This window comes from Macaca fascicularis, chromosome 17, assembly GCF_037993035.2.
Source record: "Macaca fascicularis isolate 582-1 chromosome 17, T2T-MFA8v1.1".
Lineage (NCBI taxonomy): Eukaryota > Metazoa > Chordata > Mammalia > Primates > Cercopithecidae > Macaca > Macaca fascicularis.
Genome location: NC_088391.1, coordinates 24076086 through 24090256, shown reverse-complemented (window position 1 = coordinate 24090256; position 14171 = coordinate 24076086). Strand labels below are relative to the sequence as shown.

Here is a 14171-nt window from a genome sequence, read left to right as displayed (position 1 = left end):
ATAACTAAAGTATTAACATCTTACTAAAATCATATTAGGAATAAACTTCAGCATGAAGGGAAATGTTTTCAATTACTGTCTAATTAAAACCTATTCTGGTGAGTCGTAATATCTAAATCCAGGAAATAACCTCATATTAACACTTAAAGAAATGATTTGAGGCTGGGCACGGTGGCTCGTGCCTATAATCCCAGCACTTTGGGAGGCCGAGGCGGGCAGATCACCTGAGGTCAGGAGTTTGAGACCAGCCTGGACAACATGGTGAAACCTCGTCTCTATTGAAAATACAAAATTTGGCCGGGTGTGATGGCGTGTGCCTGTAATCCCAGCTACTTGAGAGGCTGAGGCAGGAGAATCACTTGAACCCAGGAGGCGGAGGTTGAGAGACAGAGTGAGACTCCGTCTCAAAAAAAAAAAAAAAAAAAAAAGGAAGTGATTTGAAGTTCTCACTTTAAGGGTACTCTCATCCTCAGCTCCCGCTTAAGGACAAATGAAAAGATGTGCTACCTTAAAAGTTTCAGAACAATCAGATGGCACACAGAGACACCAGAACAAAACGGAACACTTCACACAGACACGTGGACGTCTTTGGGAAGTCATGGCTATAACCTAGAATTCCCGGTGTGGTCTCCTCCGTGCGGATGCTGAAGGGCTCCTCTCTGGTAAGCTTCCCCTCCCTGAGGACACCCTGCCCATGTTGGCATCAGTAACTACAGCACTCTGTGGAGCTCACTCTCACGTGGAGTGTCTGCTGTCCCCGCTGGCATCTCCAAATGGGCACATTCTAGGATCTGTCCTCATACCGTATTTTACTTGACCTTCTAAACATTTTCTGGGATCCTGGAGCACTATTTTCAATTTGCCCACCTTGGAACCTGTTCCGGTTCTCATTGCCTCCGTAGAAACCACTCTGTCTCTGGGTTTCCCAAATGCATCTCCCTGGGACACACGGCTCTGCTCTCCAGAAGCCCACAGTCACAGTAGGGCATGCCGTCTCGAAGCCCTGCCTTAGAGGCAGGTTTGCTGGAATATTTGTAGGAGCTGGGTGAGAATCCATGTAGAGGCCCATATGACGCCTGTTTAAGTGCATAAATGTTTGAAAGCAAGTTTATGAGCTGTTAAATATACTATGTTCTACCCTCCTTCCTTGGCAAATATACCTTCTCTTGATGCCCTCCAGGCAAAGACCACCAGGAACATATTTGGAGCTAACAAAGTTGGGGGGGTTGACTCATTGCACTGAGAGATCACACCCCATGGGGACCCAAGGAGTATCTCAATCACGTGTAGAAGGGAGTTGTTGGAGCATTTGGGCTGGTGATGGGGAACTTGCGAGGAGGGTTCAAGCAGGCACAACTTTGCTCTGAATTAAATAATCACCATCAGAAAGTGGGGGTAGTTCAGTGAGCAAGTATCTTAACAAAGCAGGGCTCATGCCGTGATTGGTAAAGGAGTAGTGGTCACTCACACTAGCAAGGAAAAAGAGATGTGGTCATTGTTGTGGTTTGGATAATGTTCTTGTTTTGGTCTGTGCTCAGATATGATTACAGACTGGTCTTGTTTTCATCTTGCTCCATCCTGGTCACAGAGTGGCCTTGTCTGATGTTGGTGTTTTGTGAAATTGTTTGGGTTCAACTGGAGAACACCAGGGCCCATCTGAGAACTGGAGCCAGCTCCTGGTGACACTGGTCTGGGTAATGGTGCCACGTTGCTTTTCTCTTCCTCCCTTCATAATGACAAGGAGGGTCATGTTTGAATTGAGAAGTCTTGAGCTCCTCAGTGTTCTGAACTGGGACATGGCAGTGGGGGGGGACCCATCTCCATACCCCTTCTCCTCCCACTCCTCACTGGCTCCTCCCTGCTCTGAATTTGTCTTGCGCTGTGAAAGGCTGAACACTCACGAGTATGCATATCCCGTTTCACACATCCAAGCTGACCCCTCGCTACCACTTGGGCCTGGAGGTCCAGTCACGCTGGCAGTGATGTGCATCCTTGGGAGGATGATCTCTGGAGAGAGGCCCCCACAGGCCTGGTAAGGGCTTGGACTGCTTGGGCAGGCAATTCCAGGGCCCTGGGTACCTGGAACATAATCTAGGAGTTGGCTGCAGGTGGATCATGCCTTTGGTTCAACAGATTTCTCCCCTCATGGGGAAGGGCATGACCAGAAGCGGGCCACAGGGGACCCCTCTCTGGTGTGGGCCCAGGAGCCCTCTTGCCTAGATCTAAGATGGTCTGTCTATAATTGTTGACTCCTTGCCTTGGTCCATTCATTTTATTGATCTCCTGAGTCTGGCTGGACTTCCACTCCTGGCCTCTAGCTTGCCCAGTTCTGTTGTCACTTATGCCGTTGTATGATGACAGTCACTTAGCACACATGTATGCATGCACACACACATGCACACAAACAAAAGATGGGAACCCAAATTGACAGTAACAGTGAAACCTGTTCCATATTTAATGCCATTGCTAGTCCCTCAACTGTTTTTCTTTTTTCTTTTTCTTTTTTTTTTAAATAGAGACGAGGTCTTGCTATGTTGCCCAGGCTGGCCTTAAACTCCTGGGCTCAGGTGATCCTTCCACCTCAGCCTCCCAAGTAGCTGGGACTACAGGCACGTGCCACGGTACTTTGCTCCATCAACTTTTTAAAAGGAAACATAACAATACACAAAAACTGACTTATAATTAATGTTTGTATAAATGGCCTAACTCCGTAGGAGTAAAAATAGGCCCCTAATGGGCCAGTATTTACCAAAATGCAGTAATGGGTGAGTCACATTTCCTGAGAAGCTATACTTCCTTCTATAATTCTATCTTCCTTAAAGATGTTTTGGTTTCTAGATTAGAAACAAGGTTAACATTTCCAGAACGAATGTTCATAATGGATTTCAGTTCTTACCTAAGAATATTTGAGGTTCTTCTCTTGATCCTTAACTATCCAAAGAGGAAAAGTCTTTATTATTCTAGAAGGTGGAGAACATGACCTCTCATTTTTGTGCTCAAAGAATACCCCTTTAGATAATAATAACCTCCAGTGATGACACTGTAGGATGTTGGAGACGAAGGTTTTTCAAGCAAGGCAGTGAGGGGTTATTGGTGTAAATATTGATCTACAGCTGACCCCATGAGAAAGGGCATCCTGAAGTTTTTATTTTTCTCACCCGGAAATTTTTCTCACCTATTTTTCTATCCCTTGCATTTATGCAAAATAATATTTGTCCCTTCTTTCAGGTAGTAATATTTAAAACATTTTCACCTTGCTGTTGGTCACAGATCAGTGAAATTTCTGAGCGCTATATGTGTGTATTTCCTTCTTGAATCTTCCATCTGTTCTTCCTTTCATTCCATGAGTATGATCAATGAAGGAGGTAGGTTTGGAGTCAGACTTTCTGTTGAATCTCAACTGTATAATTTAGAGTTCCTGCACCTCAGCTTCCCACCTTAAAATGGGGAAAATAGGCCGGGCACGGTGGCTCACACTTGCAATCCCAGCACTTTGGGAGGCCAAGGCGGGCGGATCACCTGAGGTTAGGAGTTTGAGACCAGCCTGGCCAACATGGTGGAACCCTGTCTCTACTAAATAGAAAAAATTAGTTCAGTGTGGTGGCACGTGCCTGTAATCCCAGCTACTTGGGAGGCTGAGGCAGGAGAATCGCCTGAACCCAGGAGGCAGAGGTTACAGTGAGCTGAGATCACACCACTGCACTCCAGCTTGGGCAACAGAGCAAGACTCTGTTCAAAAAAAAAGAGGGTGGGGGGGAATAACAACAATTACTTCATAGGGTTGAAAGGATTAAATGGAAATCGCATTTAACCTGGCACACAGTAAGCATTTACTTACATGCTGGCACACAGTAAGCGTTCAGTAAATGTATGTGTTGATTTTTTTTTCAACAGTATTTAATGAATGCCCACTATTGATGAGGCACTATGCTAGATGCGGAGGACACAGTAGTGAACAAGATGTGTTTTCTATTCTCTGGGGACTGACAGTACACACATGGAGGCAGGCAGGTAAATAGTAGGGCATAATGTGATTGGAGTTGAGATGCCATAGGAGTGCCCCCTATATGGTTGAGAAGTCAGGTAAACCTTTCCAGGGCTGATGTCTCCACTGACTCCTAAAGAGTGACCAAGAACCAGTGAGGTCATGTGGGGTCTGATGAGGCATTCGGAGCAGCAGGAACAACAGCATGTGCAAAGTCCCAGACGCAAGAACGACCGTGGACACTGCAATCCTACCATCTAAGCTCCTCAAATCCTTGATGCACTAAGAAAGAGTGAAAATAAATTAAACAACTTCCCCGCCCCCTACATCTTTCGTTCTTTTTGAGTTTTTCTCTGCTTCTCAGAAGTCCCGGATAGAGCCCAGAATGATGGCCCCTCGTGTAGCGGGACCAGTGTGATTCTGCTTCCTCATGGACAGCTTCAGATCTTGCCTGACTTCCCTCTCCCCTTACACATCCTCAGCTTTTATGTCTTGTTCATCACCCCCTCTCCCTGGGATTTTTCATCCCAGCAAATATTTGTTTTAGCTTCTTTTACGCTTTTAGATTTAGTTTGTTGTTTTTAAGGTTAACTTTCTTTCCATTCTATAAAGTCTTAGATTTTTTTCCCCCACTGTTTCCTGTTGTTCTTAGTGCCTTCAACGGATGGTCAAGCTTAAGTTTTTCACGTGTTTATTTCATTCCTTTGTCTTGTGAGCAGTGAAGACTAAAACGTGTTTAGTCCCCAAAATGGTCTTTAGAATATAGTATTTTCCTTCACACTGATCATCTTCCTATACAATGCTTTTACTAGGACTTAGTCCATTTTTAGGATGTTCTTGGCCAAGATATCGAAATTGGTATTACAATAAAAATGTCACATGCTTTTGAATAACATACCTTGCTGAAACCAAAATAAATCATTTCTACTGGCTATTTAAATGGAGTCTGAGATACTTGGGCACTTAAAAATCCACAATCAAAATTTGCCCAGAAGGATTAGTGACTGGCTCAAAACTGAATATCTTATATATCTCAGAAAATCATCACTTTTCACCTTGGTTTTTTTTTTTTTTTTTTTTTTTTTTGAGATGGAGTCTCGCTCTGTCACCCAGGCTGGAGTGCAGTGGTGTGATCTTGGCTCACTGCAACCTCTGCCTGCTGGGCTCAAGTGATTCTCCTGCGTTAGCCTCCTGTGTAGCTGTAGAGGGGCTAATGCGGTTACAGGCATGCGCCACCATACCCAGCTTTCTTTTTTTTTTTTTTTTTGTATTTTTAGTAGAGATGGGGTTTTGCTGTGTTGGCCAGGCTGGTCCTGAACTCCTGACCTCAAATGATCTGCCCACCTCAACCTCCCAAAGTGCTGAGATTACAGATGTGAGCCACTGCGCCCAGCCTAAGAAAATCATCACTCTTAATCCCGATTGTGATACCCTCACCCACCACCCTTTCCAATGATAATAGCAGAAGTTGATAGATTTTGCACTTGCTTCGCTGAGTGAATGCAAGCACTAGCTCATTTAGTCCTTATAAAAACCCTACAAGCTAAATACTATTATATGATTCTCCTCTCTGTACAGATGAGATTTCTCAAGAGTTTAATGCTCTGCCCAGTTTCACACAGTGATATGTGACACAGCTGGGGTCGAGCCCTTTTCAGAAGTCCACTCGATATTACTTTGCTCTGTGGCCAGATGACCTTGAACCCATAAAGGAGCAAGTGATAGAGAAATTGGAGGTGTTGATTAGCAGTCAGGTGGGCCAGTGCAAATTCTATGGGTGCTGAATTTGTCTCCCTATTTGAAGTTTGTAGTCAGGTGCCCTGTACCTCTAGTTAGCTAGACTAGAATATAGCTCATTCTGTGCTGCTGATTTTCAGTATCTGTAGGTCTATTGTTAGCTTTTTCTTAAGTGTGCTTATAGTATGGTGTTCAGATTTTGTTTGTTTTGTTTTTGTTTTTGAAATACGCCCTCAGTCTGTCATCCAGGGTGGAGTGCAGTGGTGCTATCATGGCTCCCTGTAGCCTTCACCTCACCAGGCTCAGATGATCTTCCCACCTCAGCCTCCTGAGTAGCTGAGACTACAGGCATGTGCCAACATGCCCAGCTAATTTTCGTATTTTTTGTAGAGACAGGGTTTTACCATGTTGCCCAGGCTGGTCTCAAACTCCTGGGCTCAAGTGATCCACTTGCCTTGGCCTCCCAAAGTGCTGGGATTATAGGTGGGAACCACCATGCCTGGCCCTATGTTGTGATTTTTAAAAGGTATCTTCCTTATCTTTTAAGAGATTCATGTTGAAATGATGTGATATCTGGGATTGGCTTCATAATAGTTCATTTGGTGGAGGAGGGGGAATGGGTAGCACTAAATGGAAATAAGATAGGCTATGATTGTTGTCATGAGGCAGTAGATAGATGGAGTTCATTATACTATTCTCTATATGTTTGTGTGTATTTGACACTTACCATAATAAAAATCAACAAAAAAGTGTTTTAGCTACATCGCTCATCCCCTGTAAGGATGTCTTCTCCCTAGCTCCCCTGGCTGATTATATTTCGTTGTCATTTTTAACAGTTCTGTAAATATGTCACTTAAGGGCAGCACTCATCCAGGCATTCTCCTTGTGGACTCTTTTCACTCCTCTGTGACAAGACTTATTAAAAGCTTGGTTATTATCATGTATATTTTCCTTCATCTTCCTGCATCTGCCTTTTTGTTAAAGCAGCACTTGACTGCTAGCCCAGGTTTTTCCTCCTGGACCTTTTCTCATCCATTCTCTAACACATTTTTCTCCTGACAGTTCGATTTTGTGCAGTTAATTATAACATGACATTGGTGCGTTTTCCCTACACAAATCCCTTCCCAGAAGTACTGCAGTGTTCCAAATTTTAGGAGAATATTAATTCTTTTTTACCATTATGAAACTCGAATGGCTCTCTGGTGCATCTTTCCTATGAGAGACACTCACATTCTTATTAAAACAGAGTTCGGGTTTGAATGATGGGCTCACTTATTTATTTGTGCATTCATTAATTCATTTGTCAATGAAAAAAGTATTAAATACCTATACCTATTGAGTACTGCAGAGAAGAATCTGCTGTCTTGAATACTAATATTTTTGCAGGGATTTTTATAAAATATTACTTTTAAAAAATGTAGCCTGGGTGCGGTGGTTCATGCCTGTGATCCCAGCACTTTGGGAGGCTGAGGCAGCGGGTGGATTGCTTGAGCCCAAGAGTTCGAGACCAACCTAAGCAACATGGTGAAATCTGATCTCTACAAGAAATACAAAAATTAGCTGGGCGTGGTGGTGTGCACCTGTAGTCCCAGCAACTTGGGAGGCTGGTTTGAGGCTGGGAGGCAGAAGGTGCAATGAGCTGAGATCGTGTCATTGCACTCCAGCCTGGGCATCAGAGCCAGATCCTGTCTCAGACAACAACAACAAAAAATTTGTTATGCTGAAACTGAATTTGGAGCCATAGCTGACATTAGCTGAATTATTTTCTGTAGGGATCATAAAGCTCATGTTTCTTTTTATATAGTATGCACTGAAAAGAATGATAAGGGGAAGATTCATTTGTTCATTCACTCAATAAATATTAATTGAGAGCCTCGTGTGTGCCAGATACTTTCCTAAGCTCTACTGATATTTTGTTGAACAGATGTAATTCCTGACATCTTGGAGTTTATATTCTAGTGGAGGAGACAGATAACCAAAATAAACAAGTTTACACACAGTGAGTCAGAAAGTAAGGAGTGGGCAGAAAACAAAGCAGTGAAGAGGAAAAGGAAGCACAGGCTGTGATGTTAGAAAGGGCAGTGCTGTGGACTGAATGCTGGTGTCCCCCCAAATTCATATGTTGAAAACTTAATCCCCAATGTGATGATACTAAGACGTGGAGCCTTTGGGAGGTGACTAGATCAAGAGGGTAGATTCCTCATGAATGGGCTCATAAAAGAGGCTCCAGAGAGCCAGCTAGCCCTTTCCACCACGCAGGGACACAGCTAGAAAGCACCATCTAAGAACGAGAAAGCAATTTCTTCCCAGACACCAAGTCTGCTGGTGCCTTGATTTTGGACTTCCCAGCCTCCAGGATCGTGAGAAACAAATGTCTGTTGTTTATAAACCACCCAGTTTATGGTGTTTTGTTCTAGCAGCTTGGAGGGACTAAAACAGGCATCCAGGAAAGGCCTCCTCAGCTTTTGAGTGAAGAACTCAAAGAGTGAGGGGGCTGGCCTGGGTGACTTGGGAGCAGAGGAGTCCAGGTAGGGCCTGATGCAGGAGCAGCAAGGAGGCTGGTCTGGTGTGGCTGGGGCAGTGATGGGAGGGAGAGAGAGGCAGGAGGTGGGGCTGAGGGGCCAGAGCCCAGGGCCTTGCGGGCAGGGAAGGCCAGGCTCTTCCTCTGAGTGAAATGGGAAAGAAAACTTACACTTGAAAAAAATCACTCTGGTTGCTGTGTTAAGACCGTAGGAGAACAAGGGCGATGGAGACCAGTCAGGACCCCAAACAGTAATTCAGGTGAGAGCAGGATGCTGGCAGGCGGATGGTGAGAGGTGTTTGGATTCTGTACATGTTTTGGAAGTACAACTGATATTGGTGCAAAAGTAATTGCTGTTTTTGCATTGTTGAAATTTGCTGTTTGACCCTGGAATACATTCTTAAATAAATGTGTTTACATTATACATCATTTCAATGCACATTTCTTGCTTTTTTTTGCTAATGATTTATTACTTGTTATTTTATATTTATTTAAGGCTATGGAAATGATGTTAGACAAAAAGCAAATTCAAGTGATTTTCTTATTTGAGTTCAAAATGGGTCATAAAGCAGTGGAGACAACTCGCAACATCAACAACGTATTTCGCCCCAGGAACTGCTAATGAACGGTGGTTCAAGGAAGTTTTGCAAAGGAGACGAGAGCCTTGAAGATGGGGAGTCTTGTGGCTGGCCATCAGAAGTTGACGATGACCAGTTGAGAGCAATCATGGAAGCTGATCCTCTTACAACCACACAAGAAGTTGCTGAAGAACTCAACGTTGACTCTTCTGTGGTTGTTCGGCATTTGAAGCAAATTGGAAAGGTGAATAAGCTTGATAAGTGGGTGCTTCATGAGCTGAGCGAAAATTTAAAAAATCATCATTTGAAGCGTCATCTTCTCTTATTCTACACAACAACAATGAACCATTTCTAGATCCGATTGTGAGGTATGACGAAAAGTGGATTTTCTACAGCAACTGACAACTGGCAATGAACAGCTCAGTGACTGGACCAAGAAGAAGCTCCAAGGCACTTCCCAAAGCCAAACTTGCACCAAAAAAAGGTCATGGTCACTGTTTGGTGTTGTGCTGCTGGTCTGATCCACTACAGCTTTCTGAATCCCTATGAAACCATTACATCCAAGAAGTATCCTCAGCAAATCCATGAGATGCACAGAAAACTGCAGCACCTGTAGCCAGCATTGGTCAACAGAAAGGGCCCAATTCACCACAACACCCAACCGCATGTCGCACAACCAACGCTTCAAAAGTTGAATGAATTGCGACGTGAAGTTTTGCCTCATCCGCCATATTCACCTGACCTCTTGCCAATCGACGATCACTTCTTCAAGCATCTCAACAACGTTTTGCAGGGAAAATGTTTTCACAACCAGCAGGATGCAGAAAATGCTTTCCAAGAGTTTGTTGAATCCTGAAGCATGGATTTTTATGCTACAACAATAAACAAACTTATTTCTTGTTGGCAAAAATGTGTTGATTATAATAGTTCCTATTTTGATTAATAAAAATGCGTTTGAGCCTAGTTACAATGACTTAAAATTCATTGTCCAAAACCGCAATTACTTTTGTACAAACCAATATTTGTTGCTGGGTGGGATGTGGGGAGTGAGCGAGAGAGGAGTTAGGGATGATGGCAAAATATTTGTTCTGAGCAATTGGAAGCTGGAGTCATCATCAGTTGAGGTGGGAAGACTGCAGGAGTGGCAGCATTAAGGATGATCAAGAGACTGGCTTGGGTGTGTTAAATTTGGAAGCTTTATCAGACATTCAAGTGGAGATGTTAAATCAGATCTATGGTTTGAAGTTCAAGAGGGAAAACCGACTGGATAAAAATTTGGGAGTCAAAATTTCCATCAATGGCTTCCTAGACTATTTATAAAGTTAAATGAAGACCCCAAGTAAAAATTTCTGAAGCATCCTTCATAGCCTCTGTTAATTGCCAAAAGTCTCCCTGCTGTTTAGAATTGAAAAAGGATGGCATAGTGGGAAAAAAAAAAGTTTTTGATATCAGCCAGACTTGTTGGAATCCCTCCCTGCTCTACCACATAATAACTGGGTGACCTTGAGAGTTACTCAACTTCTCCGAGCTTCTTTCTTTAGAAAAATGACGATTCGCTGTACAGCTCCAGGGCTGTGTGAGGATAAAATCTGATAATGGATAAACAGTCCACTTGTACAGAGCTGGGAAGTGCTGGATGATGTTAGCCCTTTTTCCCTCTGATAGGGACTGCTTAAATGGTATTTATAGCAAAATGCCTCACCAGCCGTGACTGGGTTATCCCTAAGGTGTGGGGAAATTAATGCTGGGGTGAGGAGAAAGCACCCGGAGAGTGTGGAGGGACCCAGAACCCATCTCCCACTTCACACATCCCCACCAGTGTGATCCTAGGCTCCACAAAGTATCTGTTAAGTTGAATTCTTGTCCATGTCGTGTAACTTGGCTAATTTAAATCTAAGGACTGTTTTGGCATTTAAATATTTGCAATCATACACAGTTTCTGGGAAATCCCAAAGGCTTTAGAGGTTTTACCTCAAGCGGTGGGTCCTAAATATTGATGAGCAGCTTGCTTCAGAAACTGTGGTAGTGCAGAGTCCAGCCAGCATGGTTACAGGATTACAGGGAGGATCCCAGAACCAGAATATTTGATCCCGTTAACTCAATAAGGCTATCTCTTGATTAGCCACGGACAAAAATCTTGTATTAATGTAAAAACACGGCATCTTGTTTATTTTCTATGAGCCTGAATTTTAGCGATCTTGAAATCTTGAGTCTCTAATTTGCTTGATTCCTGACTAAGGGGTCTATACAACTGAAGGGGGGCAGCAGGGGGTGAGGAGTAGACCCCCTATTCTCAGAGCAGTTGCCTCTCCCTGAGGGATGCCCTCTCTTGGTAAAACCACAGGAGTCCTGCTACTCTGCCTCCTTCTTGAATTCTTTCTGGAGGCCTGAAAATACCCTGTACCTCAAACCCGGAAAAGCCTCCCTCCATCCTGGTTTGAATGGGGTCTCCCAGTTGTCCTTCCCACTCAGCTCAAGCGCATCCTGCGCCCAGCCCCCGCACCACCCCCCGAGGGCCTGGAGGAAAGGACAGGTTTACAATGGCTCATTTTTATAATAATGTCTCTTGTTTGTCTCTGTACTTAGAACTCTGTCTGGAGTGGATTTAAAAGTCTTGCTCCTTGAAACGTGAGGCAAAGGGATCCACAGACCTGGGAGAGGAGCGGGCTCTAGCTTTCCTACAGTCTGTGCACTAGAGACTTGGAGCCAGTTTTTCTTAAATATTAAAGGAAAGGGTGACTCCACAGGGCTAAAGTTAAGCCATGGATTTAAAAAATAAATAAGCAAATTATTATTTTTTAAAACAACCTTTCTCCTCGTGATGCTCCTGAGCTGTTTACTCTTGGAAAAGCTCCTGGAACACCAGTGTTCTCAAGTCACCTCCCACATGGACGGGGAGAGCTGTGTGTCCTTGTTTCTCCCTCTCTCCAGCCTGGAGGGACCTGTGAATTATTCCAGCCTAAGCCTGTGATCAAATTCCCCGTGAAGTCACATGACGATTCCATTATAGGTGACTGTGAGAAGAGATCTCAAGAGGTTCAAAGGCTCTGCTTTCCTTGGGGCCCTAGCACTGCACAAAAGGAGTTGCATTAATAATTTTATAAAAAAGCTTAAATCATGGTTACTTTTTTCTGATCATAAAAATTATGTTTACCTGGGCACATCCAGGTTTTGTGGATCCTAAAGCTTATGCAGCTTGGGAATACTTTTTTTTTTTTTAATCAGCTAATTTGAAAAAAAAAAAAAAAAGGATAAGCCAGGCGTGGTGGCTCATGCCTGTAATCCCAGCACTTTGGGAAGCCGGGGTGGGTGGATCACGAGGTCAGGAATTCAAGACCAGCCTGGCTAACATGGTGAAAACCCATCTCTACTAAAAATACAAAAATTAGCCGGGTGTGGTGGCATGTACCTGTAGTTCATGGCTAATGTTTTCAGTGTTCATCCATGTTGTAGCATGTGGCAGTAGTTCCTTTTTTATCGCTTAATAATATTCCATTGTATGAATACGCCACACTTGTAAAATCCACTCATCAATGGATTTTTTTATTTTATTGTATTTTATTTTTTATATTTTATTATATTTTTATATTATTCATTATATTATTATATTATATTATTATATTATTACATATTATTTATAATATACTATTACATATTATTTATAATATAATATATTATATTATATTATTATATATTATTTATATATTTCATATATTTTTATAATATTTTTTATTTTACTATACTTTAAGTTCTAGGGTACATGTGCACAACGTGCAGGTTTGTTATATATGTATACATGTGCCATGTTGGTTTGCTGCATCCATTAACTCATCGTTTACATTAGGTATTTCTCCTAATGCTATCCCTCCCCCAACTCCCATCCCACGACAGGCCCCAGTGTGTGATGTTCCCCGCCCTTTAAATCTCCTGGAGACACAGTTGATGGTGTCCCTAGAGAAAGGGGAAAGCTTATTTCATTAGCTTCATTCTTAGCTCTTCCTCTTCTGCTTCTTCCTTTCCCATCCCCAGATTCTGGTTGTATTGGAAATTAGGAAAGAATCAGAGCCCGTGAGTTGGGTGTCATCATTTCCATTGTGTTACTGAGAACTCCTGGTTCCTGAGCTTCATGACACAGGCCCTGTCTGTGGGGTGAGCTGGGTAGTAGCTGCCATTCTTCTGCTTGCTGGTGGGATTTGGCCCAAGGAATGGGCCGGCCCCAGGCACTGATGGATGGCCATACTCTCCCTCTTAGGAAAGCCCGATGACAAGTTCAGGGAAGACAGAGAATAATAACAACTGGAAGGACCCTGGACAGGCAGGTGGTTTGGAGTAGGGCCGTCTCTTTGATTTTACTTCTGAACCTTGAGTTTATGCACATGCCTGGAAGGTGGGAGAAAGTGGATCAAGCCTAGTCTGGAGTTTAAGGTTCACTGGAGTTTAGGCCTGGCACTATTATAAATACAAGGCCCAAGGGGCAGAGAATACTAACCTTTAGACTTTTTGCCTCCTAAACCTGAAGGACACTGGGGACTTCTGAAACAGCCAACTTCTTACCAAGAAAGGATGTGGGCATCTCAGAGAATTGGGCTGAGTATTCATTCATCCCACAAATACTTATTGAACACTTACTATGTGCCAGGCACAACTCTAGGCTCTGAGGATACAGTACCAAACAAACCAGTCAAATTCCCTGCATTCAAGGGACATATCTTCTAATAGGGGAGACAGCTGACAAAATGATAAATATAGTATATTGATGATGATAAATGCTATAGAGAAAAATAAAACCAGAAAAACAGCATTTGGAAATATAAGGTGCTATAATTCCAAATAGGTTTCTCAGGAAAGGCCTCACTGAGAAAGTAATATTCAACCAAAGACTTGAAAGAGTGAGCCATATTCATAGCTGGGAGGTGCTCCCATGCAGAGAGACAGCCAGTGCAAAGGCCCTGGGGTGGAAACATGCCTGGTATGTTCAAGGAACAGAAGGGGCCACTGTGGCAGAGAGAGTAAGGGGAAGAGTAGGAGGAACTGAGGACCAACAGGTGACAGGGGCCGGATCATGCAGGCATCCCACATCATTTTAAGGACTTTGGCTTTCAGTCTGGTCATTGGAGGATTTTCAGCAGAGGAGTATCATCTACCTGACTTGAATTTTAACAGATTTGCTAGAGCTGCTGTATGGGGAATAGACTGCTGGGTGTACAGCAAAAGCAGAGCCACCAGTCAGAGGCGCTTGCAATAATCCAGGAGAGAGAGGATAATGGTGCAGAGCAGGATGGTAGCAGTGCTCAGGAGTAATCAGATGCTGGATATACTTTAAAGGAAAAAGAGACATGAATTGTTGATG

At 43.4% G+C, this 14171-nt stretch overlaps 1 long non-coding RNA gene and 1 pseudogene across 1 annotated transcript in view; one reads left to right on the top strand and one right to left on the bottom strand.

The window, feature by feature from the left end:
• The window catches only part of LOC141408978 (uncharacterized), a 67958-nt gene that overhangs the window by 32092 nt on the left and 21695 nt on the right, over positions 1–14171 (bottom strand). The gene's annotated exons all lie outside the window — the stretch shown is intronic.
• LOC123569755 (histone-lysine N-methyltransferase SETMAR-like) lies at positions 8698–9764 on the top strand (annotated as a pseudogene).